General features: G+C 44.4%; 1 non-coding gene across 1 annotated transcript; it reads right to left on the bottom strand.

Moving 5' to 3' along the window:
* Positions 1-17,885: 17,885 nt before the first annotated feature.
* LOC121968770 lies at positions 17,886-17,991 on the bottom strand. The gene has a single exon (XR_006108307.1). It is a non-coding gene; the product is annotated as a small nucleolar RNA R71 (small nucleolar RNA).
* Between the last annotated feature and the right edge of the window lie 335 nt (positions 17,992-18,326).

Raw genomic sequence — 18,326 nt, forward strand, 5'->3', positions numbered from 1 at the left:
TCAGTGGTAATCATTACATACTAACAATGCGGGTGAAGGCGAAGGTTCCTGAAACGAAAAGATGCCCTCATAGCCAGTAGTAGCCTGCCAGCTGTCCCTCATTACAGGACAAAACCCAAGTGCGAAGGCGGAGGTTCCTAACAGAAAGATGCTCTCACAAACAAATAGCAACGCGACAGGTGTCCTAGGCTAGCGGACAAAGCCGGGCGTCTAACGTTTTCTGACAGGAGGGCAGGTTCTGGCAGGAGGACGCATAAAAGGGAGAAATCCCTCGTATGCAGGTACGCGCACACATTCCCTCGTCACTTTTTTCCACAACTGTTTTCCTTTTCTTCTTCTGTCTGCTTTTTTCTGGGGAAAAAGGACCTGACTTGAGCGTCGGAGGGCCTGATCCGGGGACTTTTTTCCTGGGTTTTGGTCTCTAACGCGAGGGGGGGGATGGTCTGAGTGAGCGCAGGGTCCTGCAGCCGCATCAGCCACCCGTGGGGAGCCTGCACCGCCCGCCACTTTCCGTCAACGCCCAATCCACCGCGGCCGGCCTTCGTCCGACTCAGCCTCCGGACGGGATCAAATTTGGCGCCGTCTGTGGGAACACAACAACCTGTTCCGGAGCGTGAAGATGGAGGACTCCGGTCGAAGCTCTAGCCGGAGGAGTCAATGAATCCAGAGGTTGGCCACCAGAAGGTGAAGGCGGAGCAGGTAGCACGCTCTGGAGTGGCGCCGTAGTAAGTCGGTCTGACGGCGGGCCTGCCACCTCCAGGTCATAGGCCTGTTCCTGGACCAAACTTGTCTCCTGAGCCGAGCTCGTGCCCGAAGACTTGGAGGGGGAAGAAAGAACCACCACGCGTTGGCGCTGTGAAGGTGGAGGAGAAGTGGCGGTGACCGGGGCCGTCCGTTTGCTATTGCGCGTCACCCGCAGCCGCAGAGTAGGACGGAGAGGAGGAGTCTGTCTAGTGGGCGAAGAAGCAGTCGCAGGTTGATCGAAGGTGTGGCTCTGAAAAAGAAGCATCCCTCGGTAGCGTCAAGCGGGATATTTTACAGAGCTGCAAAAGCCAGGTAATCCGGTAGAGGTCGCGCAGGGAATAGGGCTGATCAGCGAACGTTAGGAAGGCACGTGTTGGCAATCGGGAGAGCTGCTTACTCGAAGTAGCTAGGCAAGCATCTCGGTGGAAACAGCCCTCGGGCCGTTTCGTTAACCACACCAGCATGCAAAGGCACGCGAAGATCCCACAAGCTAGAAGAGCGTCGCGTACCCAGGGCCGAATAAGGTTCATGTTCCCTCTCTCCCGCCCACGTCCTATACTATGCGTGATATGCTTGCAGGAAGACGAGGGACACAGCAGAGCGAGCGCAAAACTGGCAAATAACGCCCGGCCCGGTAAAAGCAATTAAGGCGGTTCGGATGGGGCAGATGGAGGATGAAGAGAGCATCACATCTGTCTTACTGGCGAGGAGGGTCCAGCGGGTCTCGGACTAGCGCCATCGCCACCGGTCTCGGACCGGAGTATCATTACTGGTCTCGGACCAGCGCCATCGCCACCGGTCTCGGACCGGAGTATCATTACTGGTCTCGGACCAGCGCCATCGCCACCGGTCTCGGACCGGAGTACCCAGACTCTCGCCCCAGTGCGAGTTATAAGTGAGCTCTGCTCTCACGACCTTCTTGGGTGGCTCCCATCACGAAATTAAAGTGAGCCCGTGCTCACGCCCATGACCAGGTCGGTAGTATCGAACTCTCGCCCGGTCACGAGTTATAAGTGAGCTCTGCTCTCACGCTCAACGACCTTTTAGGTCGGCTCCCATCGAAATTAAAAGTGAGCCCGTGCTCACGCCCAGCGACCAGGTCGGTGGTCCCGAACTCTCGCCCGGTCACGAGTTATAAGTGAGCTCTGCTCTCACGCCCGACCTTTTAGGTCGGCTCCCATCGAAATTAAAAGTGAGCCCGTGCTCACGACCTTTAGGTCGGTGGTCAAGACTCTCGCCCGGTCACGAGTTATAAGTGAGCTCTGCTCTCACGCCCAACGACCTTTTAGGTCGGCTCCCATCGAAATTAAAGTGAGCCACATGCTCACATGTGACCTTTAAGTCGGTGATCCTGGACTCTCGCCCGGTCACGAGTTATAAGTGAGCTCTGCTCTCACGCCCGACCTTTTAGGTTGGCTCCCATGCGAGATAAAAGTGAGCCTCGTGCTCACGCCCACGACCTTTAGGTCGGTAATCCCGAACTCTCGGCCCAGTGAGTTATAAGTGAGCTCTGCTCACATAACGACCTTTTAGGTCGGCTCCCATCGAAATTAAAGTGAGCCTGTGCTCACGACCTTAGGTCGGTAATCCCGAACTCTCGCCCGGTCGAGTTATAAGTGAGCTCTGCTCTCCCATGACCTTTTAGGTCGGCTCCCATGAATTAAAGTGAGCCACTGTGCTCACGCCCATGACCTTTACAGGTCGGTGATCCCGAACTCTCGCCCGGTCACGAGTTATAAGTGAGCTCTGCTCTCACGCCCAACGACCTTTTTAGGTCGGCTCCCATGCGAGAATTAAAAGTGAGCCCTGTGCTCACGCCCAACGACCTTTTAGGTCGGTGATCCCAGACTCTCGCCCCAGTGCGAGTTATAAGTGAGCTCTGCTCTCACGGCCAACGACCTTTCAGGTCGGCCCCATGCGTGAACCAAAACTCAGCCCCTCTGCGAAAACCATAAGTGAACTCGGTGCATATGCCTAACTAACTTTTCGAGAGATGTGCCTCACCTTGGGCAGAACTTTTTCCGTAATCAGGTCAGCTGTATCTGGAATTATTTTATGCAAATTGCAAATATGCAGCAAATACAAAGGGCAAGAGGCGTGAAAGGCCATCTATCCTACTCCTACAGCGCCAATATTGACTACGAAATCAGGTTTTACACGTTCATCACAGTTGTAATTTTCAAGTACTACATTGACTTTATCATCTAAAACACATGCATGAAAAGAAATCATGAAGCGACTCTAGGCTCCTACACAGGGGCCAATTTCTAAAGACGTGTTTGCTAGATGAAAATTGAGCAGGAGAAACTGGGCCAAAAGGGGACGGATCGACGAGCGCAGCAACGTCGTTCAGCAAGGGATGGATACGGCCTAGGCCACAAGCAGAAGCGCCATTTGGCAAAGGAGCCACCGCGACAACTATTCCCCAGGCCAGCTTGAACTCGGGGAAAAGATGGGCCCTGGGGAATGAGCACTTCCGCGTGAAGACCTGTCGGGAGACTCGGGGGCGTTCACAGCTTGAGCCAGCTCCGCGCGCAAAGAGCTGATGACAGCTTGCTGCTGAGTGATAGTACGTTGCTTATCCTCAAGGCCTGAACGGAGGAGAGATAACTCTGTCTCATGCTCTCGTTACAAACGGTCTTGGCGGCTAATGTGGTGCTGCAGATCAAACTGGTATTCGTCTTTCATCGCCTTTTCTGCATGCACGCGAGATTTTGTGAGACGATACAGGGCGTCCATGTTATGCAAGGCAGCCAACAGACGAGCCCGATCCCTGGACAGGCGCTCCAGTTCGCGTTCTTTCTCGGCAAGTTGCGAGGTGAGCTGATCTATCCGCATTTGGGAAGGTAGTTGAGTAACTTCGTCCAAGGAAGGAGAATGCATTTCGGAGGAAAGAAGCAGGTAAAGCGCGGGTGAGCAAGAGATAGTAGGGAAGCAGGAATGAAGAAGGATAGAGCGAAGAAGTGACCGTGAGGCTCTTTATAAAGAAGGCGGGGGGCCAAGTCAAAGCAAAGGCATGGGCGTGACACCCCAAGCGACTGGTAAAGTAAGGGAGAAGGCATGGTATCCCAAGCAACGCGACACAAAAGCTGATGCGTGACGCCGGAAGCAGGGTGCGCAGAGATATGCTGAGATCATAGAGATACGCTGAGGCAGATACACAGAGATCTGCTGAGATCACAAAGATAGGCCGAAGTCACAGAAAGGTGCAGAGGTCTAGTCAGTCAGACTGTCGTCCTCCTTCGACTAGACTTGTGGGGGAGGCTTGTGATACGGTTAGTGATGGAGGGGCCCAAGAGGAAAGGATTAGAAAAGTCCAGGCTATGTGGCGGTCAAAAGTTACGAGGAGGTGGCGGTCAATAGTCATGGCGACTTGGCGTTAAAAAAGGGCAGGCTGACAGGGCAGTCAGGGCTCAACAAAGTGCAAGACGCAAGTCGAGGTCGGCAGAGCTGAGCAGAGTCAGCCCGAGCTACAGATCTGCGGTGGAGGGCTAGGAAGTACAAAGTGCAGGACGCAAGTCGAGGTCGGCAGAGCTAAGCAGAGGCCAAGAACTGGAAGTATAAGCCAACGGGCCGGGAGCGGCAGAGCTGATCAGAAGCAGCCCGAGCTACAGACCTGCGGTGGAGGGCCAGAAAGTACAAAGCGCAGGATGCAGGGTGAAGATCAGCATAGCTAGGTCTAGACAGTTAGGGCTGCAGGTTTGCGATTTGGAGGCCTGGAAGTGCGAACCACTGGTGCAGGCTGGTGCGCAGACACAATGAATCGGAGGAGCTAAGTGATAAGGAAGCGGAGAATCCCAACGGCCCGTCAGTGGTAATCATTACATACAAACAATGCGGGTGAAGGCGAAGGTTCCTGAAACGAAAAGATGCCCTCATAGCCAGTAGTAGCCTGCCAGCTATCCCTCATTACAGGACAAAACCCAAGTGCGAAGGCGGAGGTTCCTAACAGAAAGATGCTCTCACAAACAAATAGCAACGCGACAGGTGTCCTAGGCTAGCGGACAAAGCCGGGCGTCTAACGTTTTCTGACAGGAGGGCAGGTTCTGGAAGGAGGACGCATAAAAGGGAGAAATCCCTCGTATGCAGGTACGCGCACACATTCCCTCGTCACTTTTTTCCACAACTGTTTTCTTTTTCTTCTTCTGTCTGCTTTTTTCTAGGGAAAAAGGACCTGACTTGAGCGTCGGAGGGCCTGATCTGGGGACTTTTTCCCTAGGTTTTGGTCTATAACGCGAGGGGGGGGGGGATCCTCTGAGTGTGCGCAGGGTCCTGCAGCCGCATCAGCCACCCGTGGGGAGCTTGCACCGCCCGCCACTTTCCGTCAACGCCCAATCCACCGCGGTCGGCCTTCGTCCGACTCAGCCTCCGGACGGGATCAATATCCATGACCATTACTTGGGGTCCATCAAGGAGTTGGATTCGACTTCAATTGGTACTTCGTAGAGATTCAAGAACTTTTCCCAAAGTTCTTTTGCACCTTTGTATTTTCCGACTCTGTCGAGATCCTTGCCAAGTAGTATGCTCAAAAGGCTGAACTCAGCCTTACCATTTGCCATAACATTGTTACGTTGCTCGTCAGTCCATTGATGTTCCTCAAATTCTTCTCCTTCTTTGCTTTTGGGCACTTCAAAACCATATTTCATTGTTAGACACATATTAAAGTTAATTTAAAATAAACCTGCATTCATTGCTTCCAAAAAGAGAACTCCCCCTCGAACGTTGGTGGGTAGATGTTAGCTCCGGCCATCTCATTGCTTCATTCTGCGGTTAGTCCTACTGAGGCGTCCTTGCTCTGATACCACTTGTTGGTCCCTTTGGAGGCCGGCTAGAAGGGGAAGGCTAAATTGCCCCACACAAAATCAAAAGCAAACCCTTCTCGAACTTCTTAAAATAACACTTGCATAAATAATAAGAGAAATAAACTAAAAGAAGAGGCACAGGAGTTTACTTGGTTACAACCGAGGAGGTTGATAATCCAAGGAGAATGAAGTGCAATAGATATCTCCTTTCTGTTGGTTCTTTCGGGCCGCGAAAATCGCTTTTTCGCTTCGCGGAAACCCCGAAACCCCCGCCACCGGATCCGTGCGAAGAATAAAACTTTCTAAAAACCTACGAGTATGAGTTTACAAACTCTAGATCTACATTTGAGTACGAGTTTTACCCTTGATGCGTGCCTTTCATAAATCCCGCTCGTCCAAGGTGCGGGATCTCAAGATTGTCAAAGTAGACAACCCTCTAGAAGTATCCACACGAACAAATTGATGGAGGGAGAACCTTAGAGTGTGCTAGCACTCCAAGAAGGTCTCGGCAATGGAGAGGAGAGGGAGAGAAGAATTGGAGCAAGGAAGAAGATGATGGAATAATGCCTTGAATGAATTCCATTCATTCACAAAGTGGCCGGCCACACATGTGTAACTCCTTCTCATTTAATGTGGCCGACCACATTAAATTGAAAGGGAATTTGTAACCTCCATTAGGTGACACACACATGTGCTAAACATGATGATGTTGCACATCATCATTGGCCACTTAATGCCAAGTCACAAATGATGTGGCATAAAGTCAAGTCAAACTTGACTCTTCCTCTTCCTCTCAAGTCAAGTCAAACTTGACTTAATCTCTCTCATGGTTGATCTAATCCAACCATTTAATTCAAGCCAATTTAATATAATGAATCTAATTCATTTAATTAAATTGATTCAATGAGTCATAATTTAAATTAGACTCATTGAACACATGAATCAACTTGAGTCCAATTCAATTAGCCCAATTAGGATTACTCTTAATCTAATTTGATTCATCACATGAATCTAATCCTCTTGGTTCATCATATGAACCTAATCTCCATCTAATTATCCTTAGTGTGTGACCCTATAGGTTCTTGTAACGTTGGCAATGCCCCTAAACCCATTTAGGAGCATAAGTAATGAGCGGTATCTAGCAACACATCATTACTACCCAAGTTACAAGAATGTTGAGATCCAACATCACCTTGTGACTACTAATTGTGACTCCTCACAATATATGACAAGGGTCCTTCTATCCTAGACATCTAGATTTGATCATTGTGAGGCATAGACCGTGTCATCCTCTGACCAACCTAAATCTTGAACTCCAAGTAGACTCACTAAATCAAATGAGCTCAATATCTCATATTGACTCATTTGGGCATGACCATGCACTTCGTGGTCTCACTCTATCAAGAATATCGATGCCACTCCCATCATATAGGAGGGATAGATCTCATCTACATCACTCACATCCCTCCGCATAATTTGTTACATACCCAGTAATCGCCTTTATAGTCCACCTAGTTACGGGTGACGTTTGACGAAACCAAAGTACATAACTCCTTATGTAGGGATCCATGGTGACTTCAGGTCTAAGGACTAGTAGTCATACTAATAACCACATGAGAAAGTACTTGACACTCATATAACGATCCATGATACTTTCTCATGGCGGGTCATTCAGTATACATTCTCCAATGCATACCCATGTGTCAACTTGATATCTTTATATCCATGACTTTTGAGATCAAGTCATTGAGTTGACCTACATGCTAGTCTTATTATATTAACATTGTCCCTGAATGTTAATACTCGACTAGGAATGATTAAGAGTAGTGTTCCCTATATCATCTCACTATCGATTTAACCAATCGATTGATATAGGTAAGAACCTTCTACTCAAGGACGCTATTATACTTAGTTTATTTGGCACCAATACAAGTAAGTATAATAACCAAAACAAATGTCTTTATTTATATATGAATATGATACAATAAGTTCATAATATAATCATCAAATGATTGGCTCTAGGGCTCTAACTAACAATCTCCCACTAGCACTAGTGCCAATCAGTGTAGGCTCCAAGCCCCAATGACCTAGTGTGACTATCATGTTTCCTTTATGCCAAAGCCTTGGTCAAGGGATCTGGGATGTTAGCCTCTATAGGTACTTTGCAAATCTTCACATCTCCACTCTCGATAATCTCTCGAATGAGATGGAAGCGCCATAGTATGTGCTTGGTCCGCTGGTGTGAGCGAGGTTCCTTCGCTTGTGCTATAGCTCCATTGTTGTCACATTAGAGCTCAATGGGGTCAGCGATACTAGGAACCACCCCAAGTTCAGTGATGAACTTGTGGATCCAAACTACCTCCTGTGCTGCCTCTGATGCAGCAATGTACTCGGCCTCTGTCGTAGAATCAACTACTGTGTCCTGCTTTGAACTCTTCTAGCTCACAGCACCACCATTTATGCAAAACACGAACCCTGACTGCGATCGATAATCATCCTGATCGGTCTGGAAGCTAGCATCATTGTAACCCTTTACATCTAGCTCGTCATTGCCTCCATATATCAAGAAATATTCTTTAGTCCTTCTCAAGTACTTAAGAATATTCTTGACCGCTATCCAGTGACTTTCACCTGGATCTGACTGGTATCTGTTCGTCATGCTCAAAGCATATGAGACATTAGGATGAGTGCATAACATGGCATACATGATAGATCCTATGGCTAAGCCATAAGGGATCTGATCCATGCGGTATCTCTCCTCTCTAGAAGAGGGACCTTGAGCCTTCGAAAGACTCACGCCATGTGACATCGGCAGAAATCCCTTCTTGGAGTGTTGCATGGCAAACCGAAGGAGTACCTTGTCAATATATGTACTATGACTTAGGCAAGCAATCTCTTAGATCTATCTTTATAGATCTGTATGCCTAGAATGCGAGATGCTTCACCTAAGTCCTTCATTGAGAAGCAACTCCCTAGCCAGGTCTTGATAGACTGAAGCAAAGGGATGTCCTTCCCAATGAGTAGTATGTCATCCACATACAATATGAGGAAGACAACTATGTCCCCTACAACCTTCTTGTAGACACAAGGTTCATCTTCATTCTTGATGAAACCAAACTGTTTGATCGCATCATCGAATCGAAGATTCCAGCTCCGAGAAGCTTGTTTTAGTCCATAAATGGACCTATGCAGCTTGCATACTCTGCTAGTATGCTGTGGATCTACAAAACCCTCAGGTTGTGTCATGTACACATCCTTGAGTAGATTTCCATTCAGAAACACGATTTTGACATCCATCTACCATATCTTATAGTCATGGTATGCTGCAATAGCAAGCATGATCCGAATGGACTTAAACATCGCTACTGGAGAAAAGGTTTCATCATAGTCAATACCATGAATCTGCTTGAAACTTTTAGCTACCAAGAGACCCTTATAGATAAGTCCATCCATGTCAGTCTTTCTCTTAAAGACCCACTTACACCCTATGGGTTTTACCCCTTCAGGTGGATCAACCAAAGTCCATACTTGGTTGGTGTACATGGATTCCATTTCGGATCTCATGGCCTCTAGCCATTTCTCGGAATCTGGTCTCATCACAGCTTCCTGATAGGTGGTAGGCTCATCCTCTATGAGCACAATGTCATCATGGTCAGACAGGAGAAATGAGTATCTCTCAGGCTGACGACGTACCCTATCAGACCTGCGAAGAGGTATGTCTACCTGAACTGGTTGTTGTTCCTCAACTCTTTGTGGAACAACATCATCCACAACAGTTTGTGGTTCCAATTCAACTTCCATCGAGGCTTCAGTGCTATGGTCCGCATCTTGAACTTCTTCAAGATCGAACGTACTCCCACTAGTCTTTCTAGAAACAAAGTCCCTTTCTAGAAAGACCCCAGTCTTTACCACAACTACCTTGTACTGACTTGGAATGTAGAAGTAATATCCCTTAGTTTCCTTGGGATATCCAATAAAGTAGAACTTGTCAGATATGGTGTCTTTATCACGACCTTGGATGGAACTCAGTTGAGTATAAAAACTGTCGTATGTAGAGCATAGCCCTAAAGGAATGTCGGAAGATCTGTGTGACTCATCATAGATCGTACCATATCTAACAGGGTACGATTCCTCCTTTCGGATACACCATTCCACTGTGGTGTTCCAGGAGGAGTGAGTTGGGATAGAATCCCACACTCAGTTAGATAGTCATGAAACTCATGGCTAAGGTATTCTCCACCTCGATCTGATCGAAGTATCTTAATACTCTTGCCAAGCTGGTTCTGTACTTCATTCTTAAATTCTTTGAACTTTTCAAAGGATTCTGACTTATGTGTCATCAAGCACACATAACCATATCTACTGAAGTCATCAATAAATGTGATGAAGTACCTATAACCGCCTCTAGCAGCGACATTGAAAGGGCCACATACATCACTATGTATAAGTCCTAAAAAATCAGTCGCTCTTTCGCTGTGCCCACTAAAGGGAGTCTTGGTCATCTTGCCTAGTAGGCATGACTCGCACGTGTCATAAGATTCAAAATCAAATGAGTCCAGCAAACCATCCTTATGGAGCTGGGATAAGAGCTTGTCATTTATATGACCTAAGCGACAGTGCCAGAGATAGGTTTGATTCAAGTCATTTGACTTGAACCTCTTAGTATTTATGTTATAGATAGGGCTTTCAAGGTCTAAAATGTAGAGTCCGTTCATCAGAGGTGCACTACAATAGAACATATCTTTTAAATAAACAGAACAACATTTGTCCTTTATAATAAAAGAGAAACCTTTCTTGTCCAAACAAGAAACTGAAATTATGTTCTTAGTTAAAGCAGGCACATAACAACTTTCATCTAATTCTAATACAAGCCCAGAGGTCAGAGATAGATGATAAGTTCCTACAGCAACAGCAGCAACCCGTGCTCCATTGCCTACGCGTAGGTCCACCTCGCCCTTCGCCAATGCCCTGCTATTTTTCAGTGCCTACACATTAGTACAAATGTGAGAAGCACATCCGGTATCTAATACCCATGATGAAGAAATAGAAAGATTGACTTCTATAACATATATACCTGAAGTGGAAGTCTCACTTCGCTTCTTCTTAAGATCTTCCAGGTACACCTTGCAGTTCCTCTTCCAGTGCCCGGTTTGACTACAGTGGAAGCAGGTAGCATCCTTGGCGACCCCTCCTTTAGGCTTCAGTGCCTTGCTTTTGCCCTTGGCTTGGGGCTTTCCTTTTCCTTTGGGCTTGCCCTTGCCCTTGTGTTTTTGAACCATCTGAACAGAGTGGGGCTTGGCCTTCTTAAGGTTTAGCTCAGCAGTTCTTAACATGCTAAGCAGCTCGGGCAGTGGCTTGTCAATTTCATTCATATTGTAGTTTAGAATGAATTGACTATAGCTATCCGGCAAGGATTGCAAGATTAGGTCAGTGGCCAGCTCTTGGCCAAGCGGGAATCCCAACCTTTATAGGTTTTCTATGTACCCAATCATTTTGATTACATATGGGCCTACGGGAGCCCCATCTGACATCTTGCACTGAAATAGTGCCCTTGAGATCTCAAATCTCTCGTACTGCGCTTGTCCTTAATACAGTTGATGAAGATGTTCAACCATATTGTAAGCGCCCATCAACTCGTGTTGCTTCTGGAGCTCAGAGTTCATGGTCGCGAGCATTAGACAGAACATACAGTTTACATTCTTGGGTGAGAGCAATTCTCAAGTTCCTGTACCAGTCCAAGAAATTTGCTTCGTTGAGCTTGTCCTTCTCAAGGACAGAACGCATGGAGAAAGAGTTCGTATTCGACGTCATGATTATCTACAACAGAAAAATGCAGGAAATAAATATCATATTCTTTTAAATCACTTAATTAGGCCTTTAACTAAATGATGCTCCCACTGAATTCTATAATTCATGTGGGACAAGATCCACATCATACTAACCCTTGAGTTAGCTTTGGCTAATACACCCAAGATTTAGTATGATCGGTAGGTAACGATTTACCAATTACATCTCTATGCAACTCTTGTTTATAGGATCATTATCCACAGTTATATTAAAACTTGAGTTAGCTTTGGCTAATACGTCCAAGAATTAATATAAATGTGATTTAAGTCCTATATTTCCAACCTTTGGAAGAATGCCTACAGTTAAACTCGATTTAACTAGTTGTATTCAATCAAATTGAGTCTCTACTCACCCATGCGTTGATAGGCGGGACCAAGATTGTCCCTCCGTACCCTACCAAGATAATATGTGTTGCTCTACTTTGGCAGATTCAACAACACATGTTATCGAGGTAGTGATAGGTATCATGGCACTGTAGGCATTTGAGTTGACGTGATTGAGATCTAATCTAATCGAGAGGGTGCATCTTGTACACGATTTAGATCTAATCTAATCGTTAGACACTAATTAATTACTAATTATACATCACATACACACAAGTAATTAATTAAATTATTTGTGATTAGTCATGGCCCTACTACGATCTTCTCAAGCCAATGAGAAGATCGGATGGTCAACCTAAGGTCAACAGCTTCTCAAGCTCCTCCCTTTGACCACATTGTGTTGCTCGCGCCCTCCTCGTAACTCCATCTCGAGTGGACCTTCCACCGCTCCAATTTTGTACATTAAAATTTTGAAACTCGAGTTACATTTGAGTCTAAACTAATTTACAACAAGAATAAATGGAGAAAGGCACGACACGCAGGTCGCATATCAAATATACAACACACACAACACAAATGACGGCACGCAGGCCGTAATATGAATTACAACACATTTCCAATCAGATTGGGTCTTTTTGGGCCATGATTATCACAAAATAATACAAATAATACATAATTATAAATTATGTATTTTCTATAATTTTCTGTAATTGTTTCTATAATTTTTACAATTTTTACGAGAAAAAAATTCCCGGCGGTCCTGTTTAGCGTTATCGGGCGCAATCGCGGAACGAATCCCCTTGCGGGGCCAGGGGCAGTGCCCCTACCCGCGATCTAACCATCGCGAGTGTCCCTAAGCGATCCTACAGCGCCTTAGCCCGCTGTCCCAAAAAGTTTTGGGGCGAAACCTTGCTGTTTCGGAAAAATCTTCTTGGTAGTCGAAGCCTACAAGTGTCGAAACACTTGTGCTTCGCTTCTACGAGAAAAATACCCATAAAAATCATAAAAACCATAAAAACCATAAAATTATAGAAAGTTACAGAACCTATATTTTTTCATAAAAATCAAATTAAACTCGTACTCACTTCGCACATGGTTCTGATACCACTGTTGGTTCTTTCGGGCCGCGAAAACCGCTTTTTCGCGTCGCGAAAACCCCGAAACCCCCGCCACCGGATCCGTGTGAAGAATAACACTTTCTAAAAACCTATGAGTACGAGTTTACAAACTCTAGATCTACATTTGAGTACGAGTTTTACCCTTGATGCGTGCCTTTCGCAAATCCCGCTCGTCCAAGGTGCCAGATCTCAAGATTGTCAAAGTAGACAACCCTGTAGAAGTATCCACACGAACAAATCGATGGAGGGAGAACCTTAGAGTGTGCTAGCACTCCAAGAAGGTCTCGGCAATGGAGAGGAGAGGGAGAGAAGAATTAGAGCAAGGAAGAAGATGATGGAATAATGCCTTGAATGAATTCCATTCATTCACAAAGTGGCCGGCCACACATGTGTAACTCCTTCTCATTTAATGTGGCCGGCCACATTAAATTGAAAGGGAATTTGTAACCTCCATTAGGTGGCACACACATGTGCTAAACATGATGATGTTGCACATCATCATTGGCCACTTAATGCCAAGTCACAAATGATGTGGCATAAAGTCAAGTCAAACTTGACTCTTCCTCTTCCTCTCAAGTCAAGTCAAACTTGACTTAATCTCTCTCATGGTTGATCTAATCCAACCATTTAATTCAAGACAATTTAATATAATGAATCTAATTCATTTAATTAAATTGATTCAATGAGTCATAATCTAAATTAGACTCATTAAACACATGAATCAACTTGAGTCCAACTCAATTAGCCCAATTAGGATTCATCTTAATCTAATTTGATTCATCACATGAATCTAATTCTCTTGGTTCATCATATAAACCTAATCTCTATCTAATTTTCCTTAGTGTGTGACCCTATAGGTTCTTGTAATGTTGGCAATGCCCCTAAACCCATTTAGGAGCATAAGTAATGAGCGGTATCTAGCAACACATCATTACTACCCAAGTTACAAGAATGTTGAGATCCAACATCACCTTGTGATTATTAATTGTGACTCCTCACAATATATGACAAGTGTCCTTCTATCCTAGACATCTAGATTTGATCAATGTGAGGCATAGACCGTGTCATCCTCTGACCAACCTAAATCTTGAACACCAAGTAGACTCACTAAATCAAATGAGCTCAATATCTCATATTGACTCATTTAGGCATGGCCATGCACTTCGTGGTCTCACTCTATCAAGAATATCGATGTCACTCCCGTCATATAGGAGGGATAGATCCCATTTACATCACTCACATCCCTCCGCATAATTTGTTACATACCTAGTAATCTCCTTTATAGTCCACCCAGTTACGGGTGACGTTTGACGAAACCAAAGTACATAACTCCTTATGTAGGGATTCATGGTGACTTCAGGTCTAAGGACTAGTAGTCATACTAATAGCCACATGAGAAAGTATATGACACTCATATAACGATTCATGATACTTTCTAATGGCGGGTCATTCAGTATACATTCTCCAATGCATACCCATGTGTCAACTTGATATCTCTATATCCATGACTTGTGAGATCAAGTCATTGAGTTGACCTACATGCTAGTCTTATTGCATTAACATTGTCCCTGAATGTTAATACTCGACTAGGAATGATTAAGAGTAGTGTTCCCTATATCATCTCACTATCGATTCAACCAATCGATTGATATAGGTAAGAACCTTCTACTCAAGGACGCTATTATACTTAGTTTATTTGGCACCAATACAAGTAAGTATAACAACCAAAACAAATGTCTTTATTTATATAAGAATATGATACAACAAGTCCATAATACAATCATCAAATGATTGGCTCTAGGGCTCTAACTAATACTTTCAAGCAGAGAAGCCTCTTACAACATTCAAGCATAGAAAAATAAGAAGCTAAACCAACAATGAAAGAATACAAGTGTTGTAATCAGAATTGCTTTTCTTGTTTATCTTCTTGAACCAAGGCTATATTTATAGCCTTGGTCGGGGCGCCCTGAAGGGTTCCAGGTACCAGGGAGGGGATAAAACTTTATCCCTTCTCACATATATCACGTTTGACCGTGATCTGGATAACATCCAAGTTCGGGTGCCCGGAAGGGTTCCGGGTGCCCCGGATTGGCTCCGGGCGCCCCGGATTGGCTCCGGGCGCCCGGATTGGCTCCGGGCGCCCGGACTGGCTCCGGGCGCCTGGACCAAGAATGTCATTAGTGTTGACTTTTTAAGTCCGGACCCTCTACTCTGGTTCAGCTCACCTCGGTCCGGGTCTTCCTTTCCAGCTCCTCTTGCTTGGGTGATCTTGGCCATCCGGAATAGGGCTCACCCGAACCCAACTTCCGACCTTCTCAAGCAGGCTTCCGCTCTGACTTCTCGACTCTCGGAATCATCGCATGTTTCCTGATGTGCGTAGCTTATATACACCTTTTATGCATGTTTGGACGCACATTCACATACTTTTCACATGCTTTGTCTACGTATTTTCGTACTTCCAGCTTTCCTTTTAGCATATTTACTCTTTTTGTTCGGAGATATGCTTTTGTGCATTTTTTGTACAAAGGGGTCAATTTCGGTGGAGGATTCACGTTCGAGGCCAAATCTGCAAGCGAAGTTAGAGAGGAAGTAGCATTCCTTAACCTCACATGGCCCTGCCATGGGGGGTTGCCCAGGCCGTGTGGAGAGCCCAGGCCGTGTGGCTGCAGCAGAGGTGGAAGTTGTCACGGCCGTGTGAATCTCACATGACCGTGCTAAGATTTGAAGCCAGAAAGACCATGGCCGTGTACACTACACGACCATGCAAGCCATCCAGAGCTGAAGCCTTACATGGTCGTGTAGATCTACACGGTCGTGCAAGGTTTCCAGAGACCAAGAAGACTCTGGCCGTGTGCACCACATGGCCATGCGAGGTTTCCAGAGGCAAAGGTAGTGCATGTCGTGTAGATCTACATGTCCGTGCAAGGGAAGCAGAAGCAGTGTGTGCCACGGCCGCGTATCACACACGACCGTGTAAGGAAGGTAGAGGAGGGAGTAGCCTTTGCCGTGTGAACCTCACACGGCCGTGCCTCGGGGTCGTGTGACATCCAAACCTCCCCTCTATATAAGGTCTCCTTCATGAATTGAAAGGATCTTCTCCCTTTTGGGAGGAATCAAGATTTGAGACGTTCCTCCACCTTCTTGGAGGGATTTCCGGCGATCTAAGGGCAAATCTTCATCGTTTCGACTCCGGGGAATGAGGATTGGATCTGAAGATGGTTCTTCATCTTAGATAAGCTTTTCTTCCCTTTCTTTCTCATATTTGGGATCAAGATGCTTGTATTCCCGTTATCTTTGGATTTCTTTCCTTGTTCTATGGATTAGATCTCTTGTTCTAGAATGGAGGGAGTATTTGTAATGGAGATTTGATGTAAAACTCTTGTGGATTTACCAATTTCCTATTTCTATGATTTTGCCCTGTTTGTATCTATTCTTTCTTGTGTGGATTATTGTGATTTGGGCTCAATTACCATGCTTGATTGAATGTTTGAATATCTTATAGATCTTGTATAGATTGCTTCCCATTCGATTTTCTGAGGGATGTTCGTGACAGGAACATGCCCGTGTAAGGATGTTTGAGAGGTAAATTTTGTAAGGGAAATTTTGTAAGGATGTTTGAAAGGGAAATTTTGTATTTCAAGAGGGTAGGATAGATTGTATAGATTATATATTATATCTTGATGCGGTTGAGGGGTGATGAATTCTATATTGATTATCCGAGGGACGCATGTGACAGGAAAGCCCATGTAAGGACAACATAGATTCATTCCTAATTGATCACGTTTAGGCATAGATTTCAGTCCTAGGCCGGTTGTCTATTGCAAGAGAGAACCGACAACCTTCTACAAATGATGGTCAATTGAGGAATTAGATTTGGTTGATCATTACATTGAATAACATTACAAAGAAACTAAAACTCCTAGAACATACCTTTACCATTGACCTTATTCTTGTTTCTTATTCTTTCATTTCTACGTTTTACTTTGCATAGTTGCATTTAGCATTTGAAAACCAATTGATTAGTTGTTTGGCTAATTCATGTTGAGACATCTTTAGTGCTTATTCCAGTCCCTGTGGATACGATATCATTTATTATTACTTATGACATTTCCGTACACTTGCGGAGAGTCAACAAGTTTTTGGCGCCGTTGCCGGGGACTGTGCTATAACATTAGGGATTATCAATTGAGTTAGATTAAACATGACTTTTTCTTTTCTTTTCAATAGCATAGTTGTAACTAATCTTTAGAATTTTGTTTTCATAAATTTTTCCTTTCTTGTATAACATTCTTGTCAATTCTTTTTGTTGTAATTCTAATTCTGCATTCTTGATTCTAACATTCTAGTCTAACTTTTCTCTGTTTTCCTTTTGATTTAGTTTCTTTCTTCTTTTTCTTTTGTAAACATATCTTGCAATCTTGTTCTTGTATATGTGAAGATCAAACGTCGTAAAGGCCTCAAGAATAACAAGAACTTATAAACACATTAGTTGATTCGCATATGAATTATTCTAGATATTTTTCTTTTTTCCTTTTGTCTTTTCTTTCTTGTTTTCATTATGCACTTTCTTGCTTACAATTTAAATTCTACATTTTTTTTCTTGCTTTTCATATTGCATTTTATAACTTGTCTTTGATTCTTTTTATAATTTTTTTCCTTGAATATCCATGAGCACTAACATGTCAAGCAGACCCATGAGAAATTTTTCTACACCCTTTTCTGCAAGATTTTTATCTCCCATTGTGAAACCTCAAATTGAAGCAGAAAGTTTCCAACTAGACCCAGAGTTAATTTTCATGATACAAGGTCACAAATTTGGAGGAGAAGTATCAGAAAGTCCTTATCTGCATCTTGAAACATTTTTAGAGATTTGTGATATGGTGAAATATGAAGGAGTGTCAGCAGATGCAGTTCGATTGATGACATTTCCTTTTAGTATCAAGGAAAAGCAAGGACTTGGTTATATTCTCTCCGTTCTCAAAGTATCACAAGTTGGGAACAATTGGAGAAGTAATTTCTGAATCATTTTTTTCCTCCAAGTAGAACAGTGTAAATGAGGAATTGCATAACAAATTTTGCTCAGGCATATGGAGAATCATTATTTGAAGCATGGGATAGATTCAAGAGTCTTCAAAGAGAGTGCCCTCATCATGGTTTTGAAAAATGGTTGATTCTGCACATATTCTATGGGGGAATTTCTTTTTCAGACAAGAGTATATTGGATTCATCAGCTGGAGGTTCTTTTATGGATAAAAGTGTAGATGAAGTATATACATTAATTGATCAAGTGACATTGAACCTCCATGAATGGTCGAACATAAGTTGGATGGAATCTCCTTCAAATATTCAAGAAGTGCAAGCCATAAATGCTATAGAGCTTGTCAAACAAATTGTAACTCAACCATTTATGAGTCTTGAAAATCACAAGTCATAGAACGGGGAGTTCAAACATTTGGGGGCAAAGATTGAAAGTATTGTTTCAAAATAGTTTA

This window comes from Zingiber officinale, chromosome 3B (genome assembly GCF_018446385.1).
Source record: "Zingiber officinale cultivar Zhangliang chromosome 3B, Zo_v1.1, whole genome shotgun sequence".
Classification (NCBI taxonomy): Eukaryota; Viridiplantae; Streptophyta; class Magnoliopsida; order Zingiberales; family Zingiberaceae; genus Zingiber; species Zingiber officinale.